Raw genomic sequence first — 14,459 nt, 5'->3', positions numbered from 1 at the left:
CACAGACACACACACACACACATCACATTAGTCAGAAAAGCATAAGGTCAGGAGTGTTTATGTGAATTCAAAATAACTATCCATAATAGGATACATCCTCAGTGGCATTTATACATTTTATTGCAGGATGTGTGTCTCAAGGAATTTGCAAATAAAATCCTCAGTAGTTCCAGCTGAGTTGTCCCTTACAGAGTCTAATGGTTCTCTCTCCCTCTGCTTCAACAGAGGTCACAGTGCCACCGGCCAGGGGAGGCCCCCAGCAGCTGAGGATGGGAACTCCCTCTCCCTCCTTCTTAGGTCCTAAGAGTGACTGGTGCGTCAACTTAACTGAGCTGTTACCACAGAATCTAAAGAACATGTAAGGAAGTTGTCACCGGTAGAGGGTCGTGACTGCAAGTTGTCCAGGGTTTTGGTATTTTGAAGAAAGAATTGGACAAAACGCCCAAAAAAGCAAAGAAAGAATAAAGCAACATTCAAAATTTCATTTGAATTTCATTCAAAAGAATGAAAGCAGGGATTTATTGAAAACGAAAGCACACTCCACAGTGAGGGGACCGGATGCGAGCAGCCGCTCAAGGACTCAGATACAGAATTTTCTTGGGTCCAAATACCCTCTAGAAATTTCCCATTGGCCACTTCATGCTTACCTCATGTAAATGAAGTTGTAGCTTGCAATCAGTCTGATTGGTTGCAGAAAGCAGCCAACCAGAGGCTGAAGTGAAGTTACAAAGGTCACGCTCCTGTGCAACCAATCAGAGGCTAGGGTGAAGTTACAAAGTTATACTTCTAAGCAAAGGAAGACTCGCCTGAAATCAGTCTGATTGGTTGTGGGCAGCAGCCATTCAGAAGCTGGAGTGAAATTACAAAATTGCAAAAGAAGACTACACCTGCAATCAGTCTGATTTGTTGTGGACAGCCAATTTCTCATCTGCCCAGCAGAAAAGGTCAAAGGGAGTAGCCTCTGGTCCTTCTGTTACTTAGGCATGAAAAGTTAGGATTTTCCTTTCATTTTAGTTCTAGGAAGTCGGTGTGAAACAGCCTTAGGTTCCCTGCCTCCAGATCCTATTCTTCTGCCTCAGAAGTGATTAACTGTCCAGGCCCCAGAAATTAAAATTCATCTCATCTCATGCTTGAATATAGGAAAAAGAACTGTAATAATTGCTAAAAAGCTGTGACTTAAATAAGGCCGAAACCCAAGGTCTAGAATGTAACAGAATTGCCACTAACTGATTTCTTTTATGATCTAAAAGACAAGCTGTGCCATGAATAACTTTTAGAAATTACATAGTTGGTATTTTTAAGATGTTGTGATTTTTAACTTCAACATAGCTGACAAGAAAGAGTTAAATGGTTTGAGGGGAGTGAAAAACATTTACTAGGAAAACAGCCATCTGATTGTGAACTAAGTCTTGCATATTAAACAGCACAGTTTTGTCTCTTGTCTCATAACTGTGGAAAAAAATAGGAAGTTTTTGGAAAAAAAATTAGGGTTAACAGGAGGTGGGGGTGGGGAAGTGTAATTTGTCTATGTGACATATTTCTCATTGGCACTGTGCCTAGAAATTAATTTCATTTTTTAAATTCATGCATAATATTTTACTTATTTATAGGGAACATGTATTTGTTACATGCATAGAATGTGTAATGATCAAGTCAAGGTATTTGTGATATCCATCATCTTAAATATTTACCATTTCTGTATGCTGGGAACATTTCAACTCTTCTAGCTACTTTGAAATATATAATTCATTGTTGCTAACTATAGTCATATTACTCTGCTATTGAACATTAGAACTTACATCTTCTAAATATATGTTTATATCCATTAACCAACCTTCCATTATCCCTCCCTGCAACACACACATTCTTCCTGTCCACTGAAAGAGATCATTCTATACTCTAACATGAGATCAACTCTTTTAGCTCCCACATATAAGTGAGGACAGGGCAATATTTGTCATTTTGTGCCTGGCTTATTTCACTTAACACAATGACCTCCAGTTCCATCCATGTTGCTGCGAATGACATTATTTCATTCTTTTTTATGCCTAAATAGTATTCCCTTGTGTGTTTACATATATGTACTATTTTCATAGTGGCCGTTCTAGTATTACATTAACAATAATATATATATGTATTTGTACACACACAAGGGAATACTATTTGTGTATATATATGTACACACTATTAATGTAATACTATTTGTGTACATATATACATACACAAGGGAATGCACACACACATATATACACTTGTATGTACACACTCACACTCACATATCACATTTTCTTTATCCATTTGTTCATTGATGAAAACTTAGGGTGATTCCATATCTTTGCTGTTGTGAATAGTGCTGAATAAACAAGCAAGTGCAGGGTTTTTTTTTTTTTTTTTTACTTTGGATAAATACCCAGTAGTTGAATTTCTGGATTGTACGATAGTTCTATTTTTAGTTCTCTAAGAATTCACTGCACTGTTTTCATAGGGGCTGTTCTAGAATCACATTAACAATAATGTGTAAGACTTTTATTTCCTCTGCATCCTCACCATTATCCATTATTTTTTGTCTTTTTAATATTTGGCATTCTGACTGGTGTAAGATGATATTAAACTGTAGTTTTGATTTTATTTTTCCCTGATGATTAGTGAGATGTTGAGCATTTCTTCATATACTAGCGGCCATTTGCATGTCTTCCTTTGGGACATGTCTATTCATGTGCTTAGCCACCTTTTAATAGAATAATTTGTATTTTTACTATTAAGTATTTTTAGTTCTATGTATATTCTGAATATAAGTCACTTGTCAGATGAATAGTTTGCAAATATTTTCTCCCATTCAACAGGCTGTCTCTTCACTCTATTAATTGTTTCCTTTCCTGTGCAGAAGCTTTTTTGTTTAACATAATCCCATTTATTTATTTTTCTTTTGCTGCCTGTGCTTTTGAGGTCTTAGTCATAAAATCTTTGCCTAGACCAGTGTTCTAAGAAAACAATGGTCAGCTAGATTCTGGTTGAATTTGGCCGCTAGGGGAAATGAGAGGCTGACTTACTCCATCCCACATTCTTCTGGACTGGCCCAGAATCTCTAGCTGACTGGAGCTGACTGACCCTTCCTTGACATTTCCAGCTTTCATTGAGCTCCTCTTTTCTCCTCTACCCCACTATGTTCCCTTTATCCATAGCTTAGAGACAGCTTTCTGCCCCACCAGAGGATACTTCCTTCATGGAAACATTTGGAAATACATTGACGTGGGGAGCATCAGGGTCCTTATAAAGGTCAGTGGTGCTATCCTGCACAAGCTGGAAATGACAGTGGGAAATGCTGATCCGGAATTGCTCTTATTGATTGCAGAAGAAACAGGGAACCCTACAGAGGCAGAGTCCAGACAGCAACACTGTCATGGGTTGAATGTTTGTATGCCCTCACCCAAATTTGTATGTTGAAGTCCTAACCCTCAATATTAGGTGTTAGAAAGCCAGGTCTTTGGGAGGTCATTGTGTTTAGATAAAATCATGAGGCTGGAGCCCCTATGATAGGATTAGTGTCTTTATGAGAAAACAAAGAGAAAACAGAATGTACTACCTCTTTCTTTCTCTCTCTCCCCCTCTCTCATGTGCTCTCTCTCTCTTTTTTTCTCTCTGCCCCATGTGAGAATACAGCCATAATGTGACCATCTGCAAGCAAGGAAGTTCACCAAAAACTGGATCTTCTAGCACCTTGAACTTGGACTTCCCAGTCTCCAGAACTGTAGAAGTAAATGTTTGTTATTTAAGCTACTCAGTCTATGGTATTTTGTTATAATGGCCTGAAAAGACTAAGATAAGCATCCAATCATCAGAGATTGTTGGGAAAAATCATGATACAGTAATCCTTTTTATCCCCAGGAGATATTTTCTAAGACAATGAATTTCTAAAACCTCAGATACTATGGATCCTTATATATTCCACGGTTTTTTTCCCCATATATACATAGTAATGATTAAGTTTAATTTATAAATTAGGCATAGTGAGACTTTAACAGTAACAGTACTAAAGTAGAACAACTATAACAATATGCCAGCATTACTACTATTGGTGCTTTGGGGCTATTACTAAGGAAAATAAAGTTTACTTGAACACAAGGGCTGTAATACCATTAACAGTTGATCTGGTAACCAAAATGGCTATTAAGTTGCTAATGGGTATGGAACATATACAAGGTGGATACGCTGGACATAGTTATGGGCGGGACAGAGTGGGACAGCATGAGATTTCATCATGCTACTAAGAATGGTACACAATTTCAAACTTATCAATTGTTTATTTCTGGAATATTCCATTGAATATTTTTTGGACCACAGTTGACCTCAGGTACCTAAAATCCTGGAAAACAAATCTGCAGATAATAAGAGACTACTGTAATAGAAGAAACAGAGTTTCTAATTTTCAAGGATCTCTGGTTGTGGTTAATTACTAACAATAAAATATATTTAAAAGTGAATAAAGTATATCATTACAAATATGATCAAAACAAGCAAAACTATAAGTCTAATGAGTGGAGTAACCATAGTGGAAACTTATTATTTTGACCTATTTTTTAATGTAAGTCAGTTTACAAATCCTGTGCCCCTTGATTGAGAGGAAGTCTGGTTCCTCCATAAGAAAAACTTGAGATGCAACGAGTGATGAGTATTGCACTACTCAGGTAGCTCCTGAAGCTTTCTTTATATGGTCATCTATTTTTGTAACATATTTTCTTAATTTGGGATTTCTTTCTATTAGTCATGCAGTACATACATAAGTAATTTTTTCCCAGAAAGGATAACAGGAAGCTGTCTTACCTTGCATTTCTAACTATGTCTAAAATATGCCATGACATTTAAAAGCTAGTTTAGCCAAGCATAAAATTTTGGAAAAAAGTTTTGTTTTTTTTGTTTGTTTGTTTGTTTTCCGGAGAACTTTCTCTTTCCCTAAAAACTTTTGAAGACACAAGTATTACAGAATTTTTCAGTTGGATGTTAGTCTGATTCTCACTCAATTTTAATTAACATGTAGTTTCCTCCTTCTTGCTTTTATATTTTTAGAGGACTTGGTTGACACACCAAAGCCATCAGCTAATATATTTCACAAAGGTCAGAAACTAATATGAATTCATATGTCATATTAAATGAAATATTACATTTCTTATATACTCTCAGAGAGCTGTGGTGAAATTAAGTGGTTTAGGAGATTTGAAAATGTTAATAATTTTATCTGATACAGAAGAATTATAATATTTTTTATCCTGTAATGGTAATCTATAATCATCTAAGATTTACCTCTTCCTCCTCCCCCAAAAATGTCTAATTTAGTAGGTTTAAATCCTGAACATTTGCATTTTTAACACATGATTTTGATGTTCTTTAAAGTTTAAGAACTATTTTTCTGAATATCTGCCCTAATACAATCTGCTATATAAGAGGCACTAAGTAACTATATTTGAATGAGTGGGTGAATAAAATGAGTGAATCAAAGCACACTTAAAGAAAAAACAAAGCCTGAGACCCATTCTCTCTGTGGATAAAATGTTATTTCTAAATCTGCAGACCTGATGAGCTAATAGAGGATGACAAATAGTCATGCAGTGACAATGGTATATCAGCCTGTCTGAATCTCAACTCCTTCAGCAGCAAAATGGTAACAGTGTTCACCAGATTCCTATAAAGATTGCTTTAGCCAATTTACATCAATCTCTCAGCATTTAATAGGCACCAAAGTTATGGTAACTCTTATTCCAGGAAAGATAAATCTTTCATTTTCTTAGACATATAACTCAATGCACTTACTTGAAGCTGTAGAGCATGTGCACCTTTTCTTTTCATTCAAGTGTGAAGATCAAAGTCATAAAATGAATTTGACTCCTGCTAACCTGAGCATAATAATTTCAATGATATCAATTTTCTTCACTATGACAAAGCCTCTTTGGTGCTATCTTAGCTATAGAAAGAAGCAAGATAATATTCTAGATGAAACTATGAATGAAAATATTGTGGACCAGCACTGATTTTGATAGCATGGAAAATAAAGCCTCTGAATTTGTCAGAGAGATAAAGAAGGAAAGCAAATCAGGCTTGTGAGGAAAAAAAATAGAGATACATCTTAGTGAGATTTATCCCCCTTGCACCCAACAGAAATTTGTGAGTTAAGCCCCAGAATCCAAGTAAGCAATGAGAGTCCAAAGTATTTAAAGCAGCTGGATTCTAGCAAACTGACAATAAATATCCAAAAGTGATACCACAGCAGATGCCTTAGGCAGGTGCCAATTGGAAAAAGCCTCTTCAAAAGATTTGCCCACCTCATCCTCACGCACATCATCCACAGTCATTAGTCATGATAAGCTATTGGGCAAGTAGGTGTAGACTCAGATACTTGGTAATTTGGGAACAGAGTTTCCCAGAGTCAAATTGGAGAAGTGAAGGATGCTATGTAATCTTAACAATAAACTATGAGAAAAGAGAATGGGTAGCAAAGGTCAGATTTTGCTGGAATAAAGAAATATGCAAAGCCTACATAGTTTCTATTAGAAATTACCTGGAGAAATAAAAGAAAAAATTTATATTACTAACTTATACAATGATGAGGAAACTTGTCCTGGTATTTCTTTATACTTGTGTTGTTTTGCAAAAGATAATATACTAGAGAAGCATAACTTACTACATCTAAAATAATGTGTGATTCCAGCTTTCTTATGTCTGCAAATGGATGATAATAGGACATCACACATCAAAAAAAAAAGTAAATTGTCAGGGGACTGTCATATATAGAGAATGCAAATGTCCACCAGCACAGTAAATCCTCGGGGTTCTTGGATACAGTGATGAGGGGCTACATGGGGCTGTGTTGACACCTTATATATGAAATATGAACAAATATGAGAGAGGATGGAAAAGTCATATGGTGCTTGGTGTGATTTTTCTAACCTGATGAAGTTTTAGATCCCTTGAGAAGTATCTGGGAATAGAAAGAGTGGAAATGAGTAATTTAGCCTACTAATACAAATCCAGGCTTCATGGAGAGTTAAGAGATGGCTCTAGCCTATCTGTCAGGGTTCGAAAGTGTGAGACCTACCCTCAAAGCTTAATAAATTTCCAGACTGTTTGCCATAGAGTAAATAATATGGCCTTGGTTGATTTTCTACTACAAATTTGGGTAGTCTGCAGGAAAAGCTTTTCTACAAAATGAAAGGGTAGTTCTGACCCCTTGTGAGAGTGCTGTAGGGACAGTTAGTGCCAGAACGAAGGCAGGGGAGAGCTCTCAGACAAGGAGAACAGAATGCAACAACACCCCACCCCCAGCAGGTAGGATGCTCTGGAGGCAAAAGCAAGTTTTCAGGGTTTGCAATAATTGTTTCACTCACACCGTTACTTTGTCCTTGTGACTAAGAAAGCAATTTAAGCTGTTACAGATGGCTTCATGCTTAGCCTGGAGAGAGCATTTTATTCAGAAGACAGTGTCTGCCAGGAACCCTCCAGTTTGCCAGCTTGAGACTAGCAAATAATGAAACTTGATACATCTACAACTTGGAGCTCTTGGTTTCAATTCACTGAAAAGCTTCAAGCACATATTTAAGGTTCACTTTTTCACTCGAAGCATGGATCTGCAACATTTCAGTAGCAGACATTCTATTAAGTGATGGCTAGATGTCCTGCCAACTCTAAGTTCAATAGCCTGAGAAAAGTAGTATGAATACTCATGCTCTGTCCGCGGTCCCGGCCTTCTTATAGAGTGGGTAAAATAAACTGTAATTTACGGGAGAATTGAATTGAATGACCCAATAGGGAGCCTCAAAATATCTGAAACACCTTCCAAAAGCTGTACCACTAATAGAAACAAACCAATCCTCTGGGCTATGTTGAAAAAAAATGTCAATTAATAAATGACATTAATACATGGGTAGTTTTGCTGTCAAATAGAAGAAATTTCAAAGAACAAAGATAACATTATTTTTATGGAATGGCAAAACCATAAATGGATAATAGATTCCAAGTAAATTTCCTGAAATCTGCTAATGCTGCAGAGCTGCAGTTTCACGTTTATGAGAGCTCATCACAGCGGCTTTGCTTACTGAGACTGGACTCTGGATCATTAGCCCAATATAACCTATCAACCCCCAAAACAGCATATATGAATAAAAGATGTAAGACATTTTCCAGCTATGTTCAATTAACATATAAGCAGAATAGGCACTTCATCTGGAAAACATGACATGTAGCAAATGTCGAAAAAGAGTCTATTAGACAAATGCAACAAAAATGTAACTTGAATGTGCTTTAGCAACAATAGTACAGGGAGGAGGGAAAGCAGGAAGGAAGGAAGGAAGGAACGAAGAAAGGAAGGAAAAAAGGAAGGAAGAAAGGAAGGGAGGGAAGGAGGGAGGGAGGGAGGATAAGGAAACAATTTCCTCATTAAACTGAAAGATTTAGGGATATTTTGTTACTGTGTTGCCACTATTCTCAGGAAGACTTTAACCATGATAAAATGTCTGCCAACAGTTGCAGAAACCCTCCTTGAAAATGTGATTGCTTTCTCAAGGGCTCTAATGAAAGTTCCAAAATTGAGACTCATTGGCTTCCACTGGGTCTCATTGCCATCTTTAAGTCACTGTAGCTGGAGGAATGAAATACTTTGATTGCCTGGGCATGGATCATATTTGTTCTTCTGAATGTAGGATTGATTCTATTTAACCACATAAAGCTAGGAGTAAGGAAAATCAGGGAACTGTAACTAGTAAAAGAGAATGGATATCAAGCAGGCTAAAGGAGCTTTTCTAATGAACTGTGAATAGATTTCATACCTCAAGAAGGGGATATAAATAATATTAATACAACATCTTCACATTGGCCTCTTACAGAAAGCTAATGCTCCTGTTCTATTCTTTGCACATCTAGCAGCCAAATGAGACTGGCCCCTGCCTTCACCTCACTCATCCTTCTTCCACCAAGAATGGATCATTGTCAAAGACAGAAATTGTTATTTGGCCTCCATCCTAATGGGTAGAAGGTTTGTGATGCAAAGTTAAACCCTAAGTCTGCAGTGGTGGGATCTGCTCCCACTGGTTTGACAGGTGAGAGTCTGGGGCCAGTTCCATTTAGTAACCGCCTGAGGAAGTGATATTACATTGGGATTCAGAGCAAAAGCCACATACTGATGAAGAATATGCCTTCACTTCATTTGCCCTCTGTGCACATATCTCTCAGGCACATTGCAGTTGGGGCAGAGTGGATTGAGAGAAAGATTCAAATATTTGACATCCTGCATCCTGGCCCAAATACCATCTCTTTTCACCCTTTAACATGATTTACAGTTGACCCAGTTTCTGCAGATGATATATGTGCAGGGAATTTGGAATTAGGAGGAAAGTGCTCCAAAAGAAAGAGTGAGATTCATGCTTTAGAAAAGGCCTCAGATGTTTATATAAAACTGCAAAGGCAGCTGTGCCTGCTGAGTAATATCCCACATGCAGTAAGCAGGATCTGGTGTTAGTGGGGATAGGGATTTATTTCTCCTTCCAGACAGGGTCTCCTGGGAACTCTAAATGGTAAAAGCAGTGAACTTCCATATGGGCTGGGGTAGGCCATAAGTAGTTTTCTGCATATGGGATTTTTTGGCCATGAGCCTCCTCACCTTGCTTTGAACTCTGTATTTCCTTTCCTTTGCCAGCTGAAGCCTTCATCCAGGATCAATGATGGATTTGTGATGGATGAAATTGGGAGATTCTTGCAGCCTGCTTGAAATATCTCTGAGCTATCTTTTCCATCACCAGTCAGTCCATTAACCCTCATCTCCGAACTCTTATAGGGTCAGTCAGGAAGAGACATGTGGAAAGGAAAAAAAAAAGTGTTAATATGCAAGACTTGACTGCTGAATATCCAAAGGCAAGCCTGTTGCATTCTTTTTTCTGCAAAGGATCCATACAGTGCATTTGATAATCCCTCAACTTGGTGGCAGGTATCATACACCACAGATGTGGGTCTAGTCACATTGGGTAAAATATTTCATCACTTGAATTATGCTTTTTCTTCATTGATTTAGGTAGATGAATAGAAGCTATTGGAGGAGGAAAAAGAAAAAAAAAACTGTAATGATTAAGTTAGGCTTCTTGCAACAACAAAAATAATAATAGTAGTTGAAACATTCATATGTACTGCTCACATAACAGACCTCCAGAGGAATGCAGTAAGGTAGCTTTGCTGGCTCTGTATTCATCTAGCACCCAGGTTTCCTCTCCTTTTCTGATATATCATTCTACTACATAACACCTATACGTGAGATTCACGTTATAGTTTAACAGGGCCACTGGAGCTCCAAATGTCAATTCAGCATTTCAAATAACAAGAAAGGGGAAGAATATAAGAATAAAAATGTTGTTAGGCATGGTGGCTCATACCTGTAATCCTAGCACTTTGGGAAGCTGAGGCGGTCGGATCGCCTGAGGTCAGAAATTCAAGACCAGCCTGACCAACATGGTGAAACCCTATATCCACTAAAAAATAAAATAAAATAAAATAATAATGAAATAAAATAAAATAAATTAATTTAAAAAAAATAAAATTAGCCAGGCGTGGTAGCACACACCTGTAATCCCTGGGAGGCTGAGGCATGAGAATGGTTTGAACCCAGGAGGTGGAGCTTGCAGTGAGCCAAAATCACGCCACTGCACTCCAGCCTGGGCAACAGAGTGAGACTCCATCTCAAAAAAAAAAAAAAAAAAAAAAAAGTAATAAAAATGTCTATCAGCTAAGTCAGTTCTCTTTAAGCATTTTTCCTAAATTTACTAACAACTATTTAATGACACAGTCTCAACTTGCTGCTAGGCAGTTGGAACATGTGTTTTTTAGCTAAATGTAATGTCAATCCAAATAAAACTGGGTACAAACCAATAGCCTCTGCCACAGGAAGCAATCCCACATCCCTTCAAGATCTGGTTTTCTGATTCCCTGATAATTTCTTCCAACAGCAATATCCACATTCTTAGTTCACTACAGGCATAACTATTAAGCCCACTGATTTAAAAGAGAAGACCAAAACCTGGGGAAGCTATTGGTGCCTAGGAAACATTTAAAATATACTCCACTTTTTGCTCATACCAACATTCTTCTTCCCTTTCCTTTCTCCACCAAGAATTTGCCAAAATCAAGAAATAAGTGAGTTTATTGATCTACAGTACCATCACTGGCACTCTCACTTTGACAAATAGAAGGATTAATCCTTTAGACCTGAGGAATTCACACTTTCTCTTTGCTCTTTCCCACAAAGCCAGTCTACTAACCAAACTAGTCTAGGCTGTTGTGCCAATCAACAGTCATTTTGTTTAAGATTCACACTTTGCTTCAAGCCTCTCCCCTGCATTGGTCTATATTGCATGAACATTCCCTAGCTCCATTTTCCTCTGGATTCTTGACAGGAGAAGACAAAGAAAAGCTCGGACAGAAGATTAGGGAAGGAGAAGAAGGGAGAACTGTGGTTGCCCCATCACTTTTGCTTTCTGTTACATCTGTTACAAGTTGCCACTAGATAGCCCCTTCCTCCATTGTTCTAATTTCCATCAGGTAGGCCTTGCAGTGGTTCCAGCTCTCATTGTATGGGCTTGGCTTCTGAGTCAATACCGTCTTCTCCCATTGTCCTTCTCTTTCAAGGGTAGCAGCTTCTTGTGGCTAATCTCTGGGTTGCCTTACTGTCTTGTTTGCTTTGTGTAGTCTGTGTATCCAATTTCCTTCCTTTGTCTAGTCTGTGTAACCAGTTTCCTACCTTAAATTCACTTAGTTCAAACAATCTAAACTGCTTTCCGGTGAGTCCTTGGCAGATAAAATTATGCTGTAATAATCAATGCGCTCTCAAATCTCAGTAGTTTAACACATAAATGCATGTTTTGTACACAGTGCTGATGCAAGGCAGCCCCTGTCCAAGCAGTGGTTTAGGGATCCAGGTGGCTTACACTCTTACCTATGTATTTGGAGCATTTGGCTTTTGAATCACTGCAATAAGGGAAAAGAATGAATGGGTAATTCTAATCTGCTCCATTTTGCTTAATCTAGAAATGATACATGTCAAATTCAACTTCTGTCCATTGGCCAGGAGTAGTCATAAGGCCCAAAATGATTAGAAGAGATGCTCAGAAATGTATCCTTCTTGTATGTATGTGCATGTATATGTATGCACACATATACACACACTGAAATAAAGATGACTTTGGTGATCTCATGTAGCATAAAATAAATAAGGCAAAAAAGGCCCACAGTTTGGGTAACTTGGAATGTGGATCCAAGGCAAGTATGATCAGCTGTATTTGTATCTTTTATCTTTTTTTTTGTCTTTTTTTTTTTTTTTTTTTTTTTGAGACAAAGTCTTACTCTGTCACCCAGGCTGCAGTACGGTAGTGCAATCATGGTTCACTGCAGCCTCAACCTCCCCAGCTCAAGTGATCCTCCCATCTCAGCCTCCCGAGTAGCCGGGACTATAGGCAGACACCACCACACCCAACTAAGTTTTGTACTTTTTGTAGAGGCAGGGTTTTGCCATGTTCCCCAGCCTGGTCCTGAACTCCTGATCTCAAGAAATCTGCTTGCGTTGGCTTCCCAACATGCTGAGATTACAGGCGTAAGCCACACTGCACCCAACCTGTGTTTGTGTCATAAGAACACACCTTTACTCTTGGCAGTGGTTAACTACTTCAACTGCTTTTTTTTTGAGGTCTCTCTTACTCAACATCCAAAGGCTTCCACTGTAGAAATGTTCTAGAATTACATTCCAGTGTGTGATTTCTACTCAAAGATGCATGAATATTATTAACTGGACTTAAATTGCACAAATCAGAATAAAATCTAATAATTAACTGTAGCATAGATAATACCTCAGTAAAATCCTCGAGAGGAATAATTCTAGTTGAGTATGATGAGAATTCTCAGACTAGAATCAAGCCAAAGCATTAGCTTTCTCATGCGCATCTATAACATCAGCTGGAATCATTAGTGAAATGAGGATAATAATTAGTATCCATTCATAATGTTGTAATAAGGATTAAGTGACTTAATATTGATAAACTGCCTTTTATCAGCACCTACAATTACTTATATAAATGCATATTAAATCTGAAAGATCCATTTTGTACAAATGATGTATCAGTGATAAGTATTATTCTGTGCTATATTTTTAAATGTTCAGTCAAAGCCACCTAGAAATGAATGGCTACAGAAATGTTCTTTTTAAGTTCACTGTATTGTTAAATTAGGTAACCATGGCAATCCATCACAGTAGGTGTAAACCACATGCTGATTAGTCTTAAAATAAGGATACAGAGAGAAGGCAGGAAAAATCAAGTCCTGAGGAAATTCATTTTTATAGGCTGAGAAAGAAAGACTTCCCTAATTTGCAACCCAATCTTTCATCTACTAGCATAGAAACTTTATTTAACCTCTCTGAGGCTCCATTTATTTTTCCACAGAGTCACAGGAATAAACATAGTACTTCTCATAGAATTGTTGTGAATTTAAATTCATTTATTAAATAGAAGAATTAAAGGACTTTATAGAATATCCTAAAAATAGTATTAAATAAGTGTTTGATATATTATTTTGTTATATCATTATTTACTTTTATTGACTGAGCTATGATTTTGAATACTTTTAACTATATTGTTTACTTAAGTGAGCAATTATTTATCTGAATAAGTTTACTAATTAGAATATGAACGAAAGGTCATTTAATATCTTGTCTTTAGAGAGAATCAAAGAAAATCGTAAGAACAAAATGCACCTATTTTCTCATTGCAACTGCCCTCCTTCTCTCTATCATCTCTATCCCAGTTTGTTGAAAAGTGAATGTAAAACAGGAGTAATACCTGACTGGAGATATGTCATGATTTTTCTTAGGAAAAAGGAAAGAGATTTGTCTAAGCTTATGATATAATTAAAGCTCTAAGTTGCTAAGAAGCTTAAAACTATTAAAACTTAAAAGAAAATAAATGTTAATAGAAAATAATAATTGTATATATTTGAATGAACTACAGGCATACCCAAATAAAATGTCCACTCTAGTTCTGCTCATGCTGTTTATTTTCTTCATCCAAAAGTTCAGAACTTTCTCATAGAACTCTGGGGCATAGAACTCAGTGGTATTTCTACTTATATTTATGGGCTAGCTTTCTGCTATAACTTTTCTTCTGTGTATTCTGTTGATATTTTGGGGTTACAATTTATATATGAATAAATAAGAGCAGCACACCAAATCAACGTATCATACTGTGTAACACAAATGGATAAAATGAAGGCAATTAACCATAGTACAACACCAGAATGACACCCATTAAACAAATTTAAAGCTTTTCAAAATAGATAAATTAAATTAAAATGTATGTATAATTTTTTTAAATACTTGAGCTTGTTCTTCATTTTTTATTTAATTTCTAAAAGGAGCTAATGTATGCAGAAAGCGAGTTCATTTA

The sequence above is a fragment of the Macaca mulatta genome, chromosome 17 (genome assembly GCF_049350105.2).
Source record: "Macaca mulatta isolate MMU2019108-1 chromosome 17, T2T-MMU8v2.0, whole genome shotgun sequence".
Lineage (NCBI taxonomy): Eukaryota > Metazoa > Chordata > Mammalia > Primates > Cercopithecidae > Macaca > Macaca mulatta.
This window is presented reverse-complemented; position numbering follows the sequence as displayed.